This window comes from Marmota flaviventris, chromosome 1, assembly GCF_047511675.1.
Source record: "Marmota flaviventris isolate mMarFla1 chromosome 1, mMarFla1.hap1, whole genome shotgun sequence".
Classification (NCBI taxonomy): domain Eukaryota; kingdom Metazoa; phylum Chordata; class Mammalia; order Rodentia; family Sciuridae; genus Marmota; species Marmota flaviventris.
Genome location: NC_092498.1, coordinates 56373069 through 56385068, shown reverse-complemented (window position 1 = coordinate 56385068; position 12000 = coordinate 56373069). Strand labels below are relative to the sequence as shown.

The 12000-nt window shown below is 38.5% G+C and overlaps 1 long non-coding RNA gene across 2 annotated transcripts; it reads left to right on the top strand.

Annotated features, from left to right (window-relative positions):
- Positions 1–6449: 6449 nt before the first annotated feature.
- LOC139704687 (uncharacterized) lies at positions 6450–10116 on the top strand. 2 transcript variants are annotated; one of them, XR_011706592.1, is made up of 3 exons: positions 6450–6493; positions 8518–8570; positions 9551–10116. It is a non-coding gene; the product is annotated as an uncharacterized lncRNA (long non-coding RNA). The 2 variants fall into 2 exon arrangements; XR_011706593.1 differs by having other exon boundaries at positions 6473–6493; positions 8442–8570.
- The last annotated feature ends 1884 nt before the right edge of the window (positions 10117–12000 follow it).

The window sequence follows — 12000 nt, the reverse complement described above, 5'->3', positions numbered from 1 at the left end:
GCCTACCCTGCTCTCCCATAAAGTTTCATAATGTGAGTAGCCTCTTATATACCTTCTTGTGAATGTGTGGCATCATCAGTCTTGACATCTGAACTAAATTTTCTTTGGGAGAGATGCCCACAAGATAACTCCACACCAACACCTGCCATCTCAACACTCACACATCAGACGTTGATGACCCCATTCTTTCTCTCTGATGGGCCCTCTTCCCTACCTGCAGATACCATGAATGCAGAATGGTGTCTCTTTGTTCTATGTGGAGAGTGGGCATCTCTGCAGGACAAGATCAGGTCACCATTCACCAGAACTCTGCCTGGCACAGGGATGTTTCTCTAAGAGTACTTTCCCCTGGAGACCACACTAACCCTTCTCCCCACCTCCAAATGCAGATTATTGCCTTGGATCTATGTGAAACAACATCTGATAATTTTATCCACAATTCACTTGCTACTGTTATTTGTGCCTACCGTTCTCTCTTCTATTCTCTTTGGGAGTTTTGAGGCCTGGCTCTAACACCTTCACCTTACCCCAAGTCCTTTAGCCTAGGAATCTGAGTGATGATACCCTCAAATTTCAAAGATATGGAACATTGATGACAATTACCTTGCAAGACTACTGACAGCACCAACCATCCTGCCTCTCATCACGGTTATCACTGTCAGCCCAAATTCTGACATCTCTAGGCACCTGTCTTCTCCCACCGTTTCTTCTCATTTTGCCCAGAATAAACTGCCCTTGGACATCTTCATTTGATAACTTCTTCTCATCTCCTTCCCATCTTACTCACCTCAGCTCAGAGCCTTGTCTTCTTTGTCAGACCAATCATTGGCTTTCCATTGTCCCCCATTATAAAAATAAGTAAATAATAACAAGGATTGCAAGTTGGGAGCTTACAGTTGGACTCTGGCTAGAAGCTATATTTTATTTGGCTTACAGAAGGTTTTAAAAACCACTTTTGCCCCCAAAGAATTCAAAACGAAACTCAAAGAGATATCTGCATGCACTGTGTTCATTGCAACAGCACTTATAACAGGCAAGAGGTGGAAGCAACCCAAATGTTCATACTCAAATCAATGGATAACCACAACATATTATATATGTATACAGAATATTATTCAGCCTTTAAAAAGAAGGCTACACCATGAATGAAGCTTGAGAACATTATAATGAGTGCACTGAACCAGTCATAATAAGATAAACACTGTCTAATTCCACTCATATGGGGTATTTAAAATAGTCTTATAGGAAATAGAAGTAAAATACTGATTGCCATGGGCTGATGGGAGAGGAGAAATACAGAATTGTTTAACCATATAGTTTCAGATTTTGAAAAATTAAAAGTCTCTGAATATCTGTTGTATAAGAATGTGAATACCTACCCAGATTGAGTCAGGATGATATAAACAACCTAAACAGACCAATATCAAGTGAGGAAATAGAAGAAGTCATCAAAAGACTACCAATCAAGAAAAGCCCAGGACCAGACGGATATACAGCAGAGTTTTACAAGAACTTTAAAGAAGAACTAATACCAATACTCTTCAATCTATTTCAGGAGATAGAAAAAGAGGGAGTACTTCCAAATTCATTCTATGAGGCCAACATCACCCTGATTCCAAAAGCAGATAAAGACACTTCAAAGAAAGAAAACTTCAGACCAATACCCCTAATGAATATAGATGCAAAAATCCTCAATAAAATTCTGGCAAATTGGATACAAAAACATATCAAAAAGATAGTGCACCATTACCAAGTGGGATTCATCCCCGGGATGCAAGGCTGGTTCAATATACAGAAATCAATAAATTAATTCACCACATCAATAGACTTAAAGAACCATATGATCATCTCAATAGATGCTGAAAAAGCATTCGACAAAATACAGCATCCCTTTATGTTCAAAACACTAGAAAAATTAGGGATAACAGGAAATTACCTCAACATGGTAAAAGCTATATACGCTAAGCCTCAGGCCAGCATCATTCTAAATGGAGAAAAATTGAAGGCATTCCCTTTAAAATCTGGAACAAGACAGGGATGCCCTCTCTTACCACTTCTATTCAACATAGTTCTAGAAACACTAGCCAGAGCAATTAGACAGATGAAAGAAATTAAAGGCATAAATATAGGAAAAGAACTTAAATTAGCACTATTTGCTGATGATATGATCCTATACCTAGCATACCCAAAAAGTTCAACAAAGAAACTTCTAGAACTAGTAAATGAATTCAGCAAAGTGGCAGGATATAAAATCAATACCAATAAATCAAAGGCATACCTGTATATCAGTGACAAATTCTCTGAAATGGAAATGAGGACAACTACTCCATTCACAATTTCCTCAAAATAAAAATAAAATAAAATACCTGGGAATCAACCTATCAAAAGAGGTGAAAGATCTATACAATGAAAACTACAGAACCCTGAAGAAAGAAATAGAAGAAGACCTTAGAAGTTTGGAAGGATTTACCTTGCTCATGGATTGGTAGAATTAATATTATTAAGATGGCCATATTACCAAAAGCACTTTACAGACTCAATGCAATTCCCATCAAAATCCCAATGACATTCCTTGCAGAAATAGAAAAAGCAATCATGAAATTCATCTGGAAAAATAAGAGATCCAGAATAGCTAAAGTAATTCTAAGCAGAAAGAATGAAACTGGTGGTATCACAATTCCAGATTTTAAACTATGCTATAGAGCAATAGTAACGAAAACAGCATGGTACTGGTACCAAAACAGGCTGGTAGACCAATGGTACAGAATAGAGGACACAGAGACAAATCCACAAAATTACAACTACCTTATATTAGACAAAGGTGCTAAAAACATGCAATGGAGAAAGGATAGCATCTTCAACAAATGGTGCTGGGAGAACTGGAAATCCATATGCAACAAAATGAAATTGAATCCCTTTCTCTCACCATGCACAGAAGTCAGCTCAAAATGGATCAAGGAGCTAGGAATCAGACCACAGACTCTGCGTCTAATAGAAGATAAAGTTGGCCCTAATCTTCATCACGTGGGGGCAGGCCCCAAATTCCTTAATAAGACACCTATAGCACAAGAGTTAACACCAAGAATCAACAAATGGGACGAATTCAAACTAAAAAGGTTTTTCTCAGCAAGAGAAATAATATGTGAGGTGAATAGGGAGCCTACATCCTGGGAACAAATTTTTACCCCTCAAACATCAGATAGAGCTCTAATCTCTAGAGTATACAAAGAACTCAAAAAGTTAAACAACAAAAAAACAAATAACCCAATCAACAAATGGGCAAAGGACTTGAACAGACACTTCTCAGAAGAGGATATACAATCAATCAACAAATACATGAAAAAAATGCTCACCATCTCTAGCAATCAGAGAAATGCAAATTAAAACTACTCTAAGATACCATCTCACTCCAATAAGAATGGCAGCCATTATGAAGTCAAACACAATAAGTGCTGGCAAGGAAGGGGCGGGGGGGGGGGAAGGTACACTCATACATTGCTGGTGGGACTGCAAATTGGTGCAGCCAATTTGGAAAGCAGTATGGAGATTCCTTGGAAAGCTGGGAATGGAACCACCATTTGACCCAGCTATTCCCCTTCTCGGACTATACCCAAAAGACCTAAAAAGAGCTTACTACAGGGACACAGCCACATCAATGCTTATAGCAGCACAATTCACAATAGCTAGAATGTGGAACCAACCTAGATGCCCTTCAATAGATGAATGGATTAAAAAATGTGGCATTTTTACACAATGGAATATTACTCAGCACTAAAAAAATAACAAGATCGTGGCATTTGCAGGGAAATGGATGGCATTAGAGCAGATTATGCTAAGTGAAGTTAGCCAATCCCTAAAAAATAAATGCTGAATGTCTTCTCTGATATAAGGGGGGTGATTCAAAATGGGATAGGGAGGAAGAGCATGAGAAGAAGACTACCACTAAATAGGGAAGAGAGGTGGGAGGGAAAAAGAGGGAGAAGGGGAGTTGCATGAAAGATGGAAGGAGAACCTCATCATTATACAGAATACATGTATGATGTTGTGATGAGAAAAAGAAAAAAAAGTGTGTCACATTAGATTGGATAGAGAGAAATGATGGGAGGGGAGGGGAGGAGTAAGGGGGATAGGAAGGGCAGCAGAATAGACATTATGATTCCTGTATGTATATAGGTGACTCTATGACCACTGTGATTCTGCAACCTGTACAATTAGAAAAATGAGAAATTATACCCCAATGATTCAAATGTATGAATTGCCAAGATCATTGTAATGTCATGTGTAGCTAATAAAAAAAATAAAATTAAAAAAAGAAAATGAAGGCAGAGAAGAAAAAAAGAATGTAAATACACTCAATTATACTAAATTTAATACTTCAAAGTGGTTAAGATGGTAAATTTTATATCATGTGGGGTCCTCCCCCCTTTTTTGGTATCAGAGATTAAATCCAGGGTTGCTGAATCACTGAGCCACACCACAGCCCTTTTTATTTTTTTGTTTTGAAATGAGGTCTCACTAAGTTGCTTAGGGCCTCACTAGATTTCTGAGGCTTGCCTTGAACTTGCAATCCTCCCACCTCAGCCTCCTGAGTCACTGGAATTACAAGCATGCACTACAGTGCCCACACACACCCCTCTTTTCTAACACACTTGAAAAAAAATTTTTTTTAATTTTAAAATTTGCCTTTAGAGGGACTTGCCAGCTCACTGAAAGACCAACATTCTTTACTATAGCCTGATTGATGTGTTTAAATGAACTGCCAGTCCTCCTTAGAAATTAATTTTGAGTTTGGTAGGATTTTTAAAAGGAGATAAGATTAACTTAAGAGTTCTTACATAGGAATGTGGTCTTTAACAATAAGAATGATTCTTTTCTTCAGCAAATATTCATCTGGCACTTGTGACACACAGTGAATACAAAACTGATAATCTCAGTTCCTGCCTTCAAATATTTTACATTCTAAAAATGTATTCAGGGGATGTGCAGCATACCCAGAACCTCTTCAAAAAGGGAAGGAAACATGCAGTATAGGCATGGAGGATGAAGAGAGATAACCCATAGAAGCAATCTCCTAAATTTAATCTTGTGGGATGAGGATGAATAGGAGCTATCAAAGGAAATTCATATATTTGAGAATTTTCAGTTTTCCTTTTGTTAATTATTTCTAGTTTCATTCCACAGTGATTAGGAAAGATACTTGGTTTAATTTCAGTCTTCTTAAATTTGTTAATACTTGTTTTGTGACCTTATATTTATCTATTCTAGAAAATGATTCATGTGCACTTGAGAAGAATGTGTATTCTGCTGTTGCTGGGTGGAATGTTTTATATATATACACATATATATGTATATGTGTATATATATTTAGGTCTGTATACATACACATATATATAATTATATAGAGAGAGACATATATATAAGTATAGATACACATTTGGCTTGCAGAAGGTTCTTAAAAACCATTTTCCCCAAAAGAATTCAAAACAGAATCTCAAAGAGACATTTGTGTATATATACTTACAAATATATATATATATATATATATATATGAGTTCTGTTGGTCTATATGATTAAGTACACTCTTTTCTTATTGGTTTTCTGTCTATATATTCTAAATATTATTGAAAATGAAGTATCAAAGTCACATACTATTATTGAATTGTAGTCTATTTCTCCTTTCAGATATATCAACATTTGCTTTTTATATTTAGGAACTCTGATGTTGGATGCATATATATTTATAATTGTTATAGCTTACTGATAAATGGTTCCTTTTATTATTATATAATGACTTTGTCTCTTGTGACAGTATTTTCCTTAGTCTACTTTGTCTGATATAAGGATAGCTATCCCTGCTGTCTTCTGGTTACCATTCAAAAGGAATATCTTTTTTCATCCCTTCACTTTTAGCCTAAATATGTCTCTTATTCTAAAATGAGTCTCTTATAGTCAGCATATAATTGGATCTCATATTTTGGTGATGTCTATGTTGTTCATCCATACATTTTTTGTCAGGGACTAGAAGGAAATTCTCCTTCAAAGATTAGCCTGACAGCCCCCTGGGAGACATCCTGCCTGGGAGGCATCCTGCAGCCACCTATCTCCCTGGAACATCCTGCGGTTATCAGGATCATCAGACATCTTGCACCTGGCAGTTTTACCACCCACATCCAGCAATTGTTGATTAGAGAGCTTCCCCATCCCCAGCATATAAATACCCCTGTGTGAACAATAAAAGTTTGCAGCTTGATCAGACACCTGTCTTGCTGTCACCTTTCATGTCTCTTGTCCCTTCATTCCTGGCCATCTAGGTTCGCTGCCCACGTTGATGTGTCCTGCCGGACGGGACATTTGGCGCCCAACGTTGTGTGCTCGAGCCTTTGACTGAGAAGGAACGCCGTCCTCCGGGAAGACTTGGCCAAGCGGAGCTCGAGATCGCCTCAGCAGACACGACCGAGGGACAGATCCAGGAGGAGAGTGAGGACGACGCAAGGTGAGTGACCCACCATGGGACAAGCAGTTTCGTCACATGATTTGTTTTTGTCAGGCCTCAAGGAGGCCCTCAAGACACGGGGGGGGGGGGGGGGGCGTGTTAAGAAAAAGGACTTAAAATTATTCTTTTCATACATAGGAGAATTGTGTCCATGGTTTCCCTTTGAAGGGACCATTGATGGTAAAAGATGGCTTAGAGTAGAAGACTGATTATGATGATGATGATGATGATGATGATTAAGATTATTATGAATCCTTTGGCCCAGAAAAGGTGCCTGTTCCCACCTTTTCTTACTGGAACCTAATTAATTCAAAAAAAAAGAGAGATATTTTTGGCCTTTATGTTCTAGAAGTTTGTGCTAGGAGAGTGAGAAAAAGGGAGAGAAAATGTGATGTTTACCTGGAGAGAAATAAGTTTAAATTTTTCTATTGTTTTTGTCAATACTCAGAAAGTATGTACGGACCTTTTTACTACATGATTGTCCTATGAATCAAAATGGCTGTAACTCAGCCGCTGGGGACAAGAGACTTTAGCAGCTGCTGCTTGCTGCTTGCTATGGGGTCCTAGCCCCTGCGGCCAGCAGTGCTTTTAACCCTTGAATTACTTGACCTAAATGCCAAACACAGACTAACTTAAGATCTGATGGTAATGCTAGTGTTTGCTGCTAAAAAACCTTTGGAGCATCCACGTGCCACAGAAAAAAGTGCAGGAGGTACACGAGCTGCAACTGCAGGTCGCAGAGACAGAACAAGCTGCTACCGCAGTAAGATCTTGGCCAGGAGGGGGAGAATGCAGACAAAATCAAACAAAATGCAATCGGCTAGGAAAACTTGGGGAACTTTTGCCCCGAAAATGGGCAGCGGACTCCATGGTAACCATGGGGTGCCTGGCCGGAAGAGCAGGCTTCCTGGTCCCACCTCCCACACTTTCGTGGGCTTTCGTGGGCTTCCGATTGGTTCTTCCACAGTCACTCAGACAAGACTTCTAGTCCCATCTTCCAGCCACTAATCTGTACTACTGTGTTTCAGATTTCTACCGGAGCTGTTCAGAGCCTGTATTTTTAAGAATGCCTACCTGTAAATGCTAACGAAAGATATCTTTTTCAGACAAAGTTTAATTCCACAGCTTTCTATGTTGCAGCCCTAAATTTAAGTTAGTTCTGAGTTAAATAACCTGACTTTTCTCTATAGTTGTGTTACTAAATAATGTTCTATTGATGAGAGATATCAAACATGCTTCTTTATATTTTACTTTTAATTTTGGAGGTTATGAGGATGCATTTGCTCGCCACAGGAACAAAGCCAGCAATGTTCCTGTGATGACCAAAAAATCCTTATTCTCATTCCTAATTATAAAAAATAAATATGTATACTCAACAAGGATTTTATTTCAGTTACATCAAGTGACGTCACATAGAAGAGTGCACTCCTAGTTAAAAATAAATTAAAATGGATCCAAATATTTTAAGACCATGTGGTTACACAAAATTAATACAATTATAAGTTATGTTCTTATTCTTAATATATATATATATATATAAGATATTTAGATAACCTATATTTGTTAATCTATAAAATAATTAGCACATGCCTAATTGATTAGTTAATATATATTTGCCTAATTGTTTTTCTTCAACAAAAAACCCATAATTTATGTTTTGTATTTACATTTATCAGATACTCTGCCTTTTCAGTTACAGATATTTGAGATAAATGTGTTTACTATAAATTTGCTTTTAAGTGAAAATACAATCTTCAAGTAGTTTCTAATTCTCAAAGTTACTGTTCAAACTCATAAGATGATAAATAATTATAATTATGTCTACAAAATATCTAAGGATTTTAACTATATTTTCATTGATATTTCTTATCAAAGTACAATAATTTGTTTATAGATTCTAAGGTTTTCAGAAATTCTTCCAAGTATAACCAAAAAAATTTTCTAAAAGAAAAGGATGCTTCAACAAAGAAAAAGCACACATGGATCCTAAAAAGAAGAAAGAAATCATCTTTGGGTAAAACAAGATGCAGCCAACAATCTGTGTGAGGATCCTGCTTAAGGCACTTCTGCTGAACAGGTTTGTATACGGAGGCCTTGACCCTCCACCTTCCAACATCATGGAGTACCTTTTTGGCGCCCCCTGCGAATGCAAGGGAGAATCTTGGACTCAGGCTCCCACTAGTTGGACCCAGACTGCTGACTGCGTGACTAAGGTGGCTTACCTCCATGCGGAGGTTGACCATAAACTCGGAGGAGTTCATCAGCCTAAATGGGTATGTGTTAACAAGCCAAAGATTATTCCCCCCAGTACAAGTAAGCTCTCCAAAATTGTTCTGCAACTTGTACACATACCCAGGTGATGCATGTCTCTTGTCAGTCTCAATTTGTGTTAACAAGCAGGGAAAACAATTTTTCGAAGCCACCCTAACTAAAACTCATGCAGCAGGGGGGACCATTATTCATTATACCCCTGTTCTCTTTGACCCGGGAGGAGAAGGCATATACACCAAGTTACAGTCAGCTGGATGCCAAGGCACTGTCGGTAAACCCTCCTGCTGGCCCATTAAGGCCCCTACAGGGGTCTCTGATGGTGGAGGACCCACTGATGCTGTCAAGCATCTTCAGATAATCAAACTTTTGAAACCCCAAATCCCTGAGCTCACATATCATCCCTTAATGCTGCCTAAATCCCAGCTCCCAGATTTAGATACCAATACATTAGATATTTTGGAAACTACCTTCTCCTTGCTTAATAATTCCAACCCCACCCTTGCTGGTGATTGCTGGCTCTGCATGACAACAGGGGCAATCATGCCTATGGCAGTTCCTATTAATTCTATCATAGACAATGATAATACATGCCAACCTGGATTTCCTTTTAAAGTACAGCCTATAGGCACTTTTACATTATGTCTTTTAGGCACGATGCAGAATAATACCTATGATATTGATGTTGGAGTTACTTCCTTTGGAAATTGCTCAACAGTACAAAATTAGTCCTCACCCACTAGGCTGGTACAATTTATTAAAGAACAGATTAATATTTTGGCCTCTAAGCCCATACAGGTCCACTATCACCGTTTGGAGATGGAAGACCGTGCTGCCAACATTTAAAAGGATGTTCTACCCTTCTCTCAGGCTTATTTCTTAAGTTTACATCCCCACAGATCTCTCTTTCTTATATAAAAGTATAAGTAACAGCTCTGACCAACCATCTTCTGCCCTTGCCATAAGGGTTCACTCCTCCATGGGCCCCTCCGCTTGGGGGAGGACTCACCGATGGAGTGAGGACATTAGGCCATAATGACGGAGGGTGCAGGAAGGACTGCAGGAGGATGGATCCACGGATCCCAAAACCCAAGACCTCTGAGTGACACGCTCTGGTGCATGGCGGTTGGCATGCTCCCCCCTCAAAGCCATCTCCTCCAAAAACATGCCAAGGCCACCACGAAATCTCCTAGTGAAGACGCTCGCTCAGATCAGGAGATATTCTAAGGCCTCCTAGAGGAACAGAGCCTCTATCACCCCCTAAAAACATGGCCGGTAAGGTATGGTCAAATATTTTATATAAGAAAGGGGGAGATGTCAGGGACTAGAAGGAAATTCTCCTTCAAAGATTAGCCTGACAGCCCCCTGGAAGACATCCTGCCTGGGAGGCATCCTGCAGCCACCTATCTCCCTGGAACATCCTGCGGTTATCAGAATCATCAGACATCTTGCACCTGGCAGTTTTACCACCCACATCCAGCAATTGTTGATTAGAGAGCTTCCCCATCCCCAGCATATAAATACCCCTGTGTGAACAATAAAAGTTTGCAGCTTGATCAGACACCTGTCTTGCTGTCACCTTTCATGTCTCTTGTCCCTTCATTCCTGGCCATCTAGGTTCGCTGCCCACATTGATGTGTCCTGCCGGACGGGACAATTTTTCATTGTAGATTTCAATCCATTTAATTATTGATAGGTGAGAATTTAATATTGCTTTTTTGTTGTTTTCTGTCTTATAATTCTTTTGTCTGTTCCCCCCCTCTTCTGTCTTCCTGTGATTTGCTGATTTTTATAATGAAATGCTTTTATTCCTGTGTATGTGTGTGTAATGTGTACATCTATCATAGATAATAGTTTGTGATCACCATGACTAGATAAAGCACCTTACAATTATAACAGTCTATTGGAAGCTGATATCCTTTCATTGCATATAGTCTTGAGCAACTAATAAAAAAAGAAAAAGAAACTACATTTCTACCTCTCCTTTCTCACACACTTTACATCCTTAGTTTGTGTATTTATTAATAAACTTTTGTATTTAGTTATTTTTAAAGTATTTCTTTTTTACTTTTATACTAAAGCTAAAGTGATTTAAATAATATAATTACATTATTATAGTTTTCAGCATTTGTCTACATATGTACCTTTATCAATGAATTTTATCTTTACTGTCTTTTCATTTCAACTTGAAGAATTCCCTTTAGCATTTCTTATATGTCAGGTCTAGTGGTAGTGAACTTCAGCATTTGACTGTTTGGGAAGGTTTTCATTTCTCCTCCCTTTCTGAAGGACAGTAAATTTGCTGGGTAAAGTATCTGTGCCTGGCAGGTTTTTCTCTCTCTTACTTTGAATAGATCCATCTCTCTTTATTGCAAGGTTTCTGCTGGGAAATCTACTGATGATCTTATGGAGGGTCCTTTGTTTATAATATATCACCATTCTCTCGCTGCTGTTAAAATTCTCTTTGTCCTTGACTTTTGACAATTTGATTCATATTCTTTCTTCTGTTTGATTAAGTCTGCTGTTGAACCCCTCCAGTTATTTTTTAGTTTGGTTATTGTATTCTTCAGTTTCAGAATTTCTTTTTGATTTTTATTTATCATTTCTCTTTAGTCATATTTTCATTTTTTTCACCTATCATATTCTTGACTTTGTTGTTTTGCAACTTACTGAATTTCTTTAAGATCGTTGTAATCTTTGCCATGTAGTTCATAGATTTCCTTTCTCCCTAGGATTGGTAATTGATTTTTATGTTCTTTTGATTGTGTCGTGTTCTCCTGATTCTTTATGTTTCTTGGAGTTTTGCACTGATATCTGCACATCTGAAGAAACAGCCCTGTCTTCCAGCCTTTACAGAATGGATTTCACTAGGAAATATCTTCACCCAGTCAACTCAGCTAGAGATTCTGGGTGTTTCTCCCTGGCTGCTCTAGGAATTCAATCTTTTCCCTGCAGAAACCCATAATCTCTTGTTCTCTCAGGTATTTAATGATGTTCATTCTACCAACACTCTCTGGGGCAAGACAGAAACTAGATCCTCCATCAACTCAACTTGGAGCCATGCTCCACTCTGTTGCCTCTCTCCTGAGAGGGAAGCCTCAGTTACCTGCATTATTCCAGTCTTGCATAGATAGCCATGCCAGCTGCAGCTTCCTTGTGCATCTGGACTATTCCAGTTTCTCTGGCACTCTGTGTGAGAACAAAAACTAGTCCCTTGGGAAGCACACTGAAATGTCAAG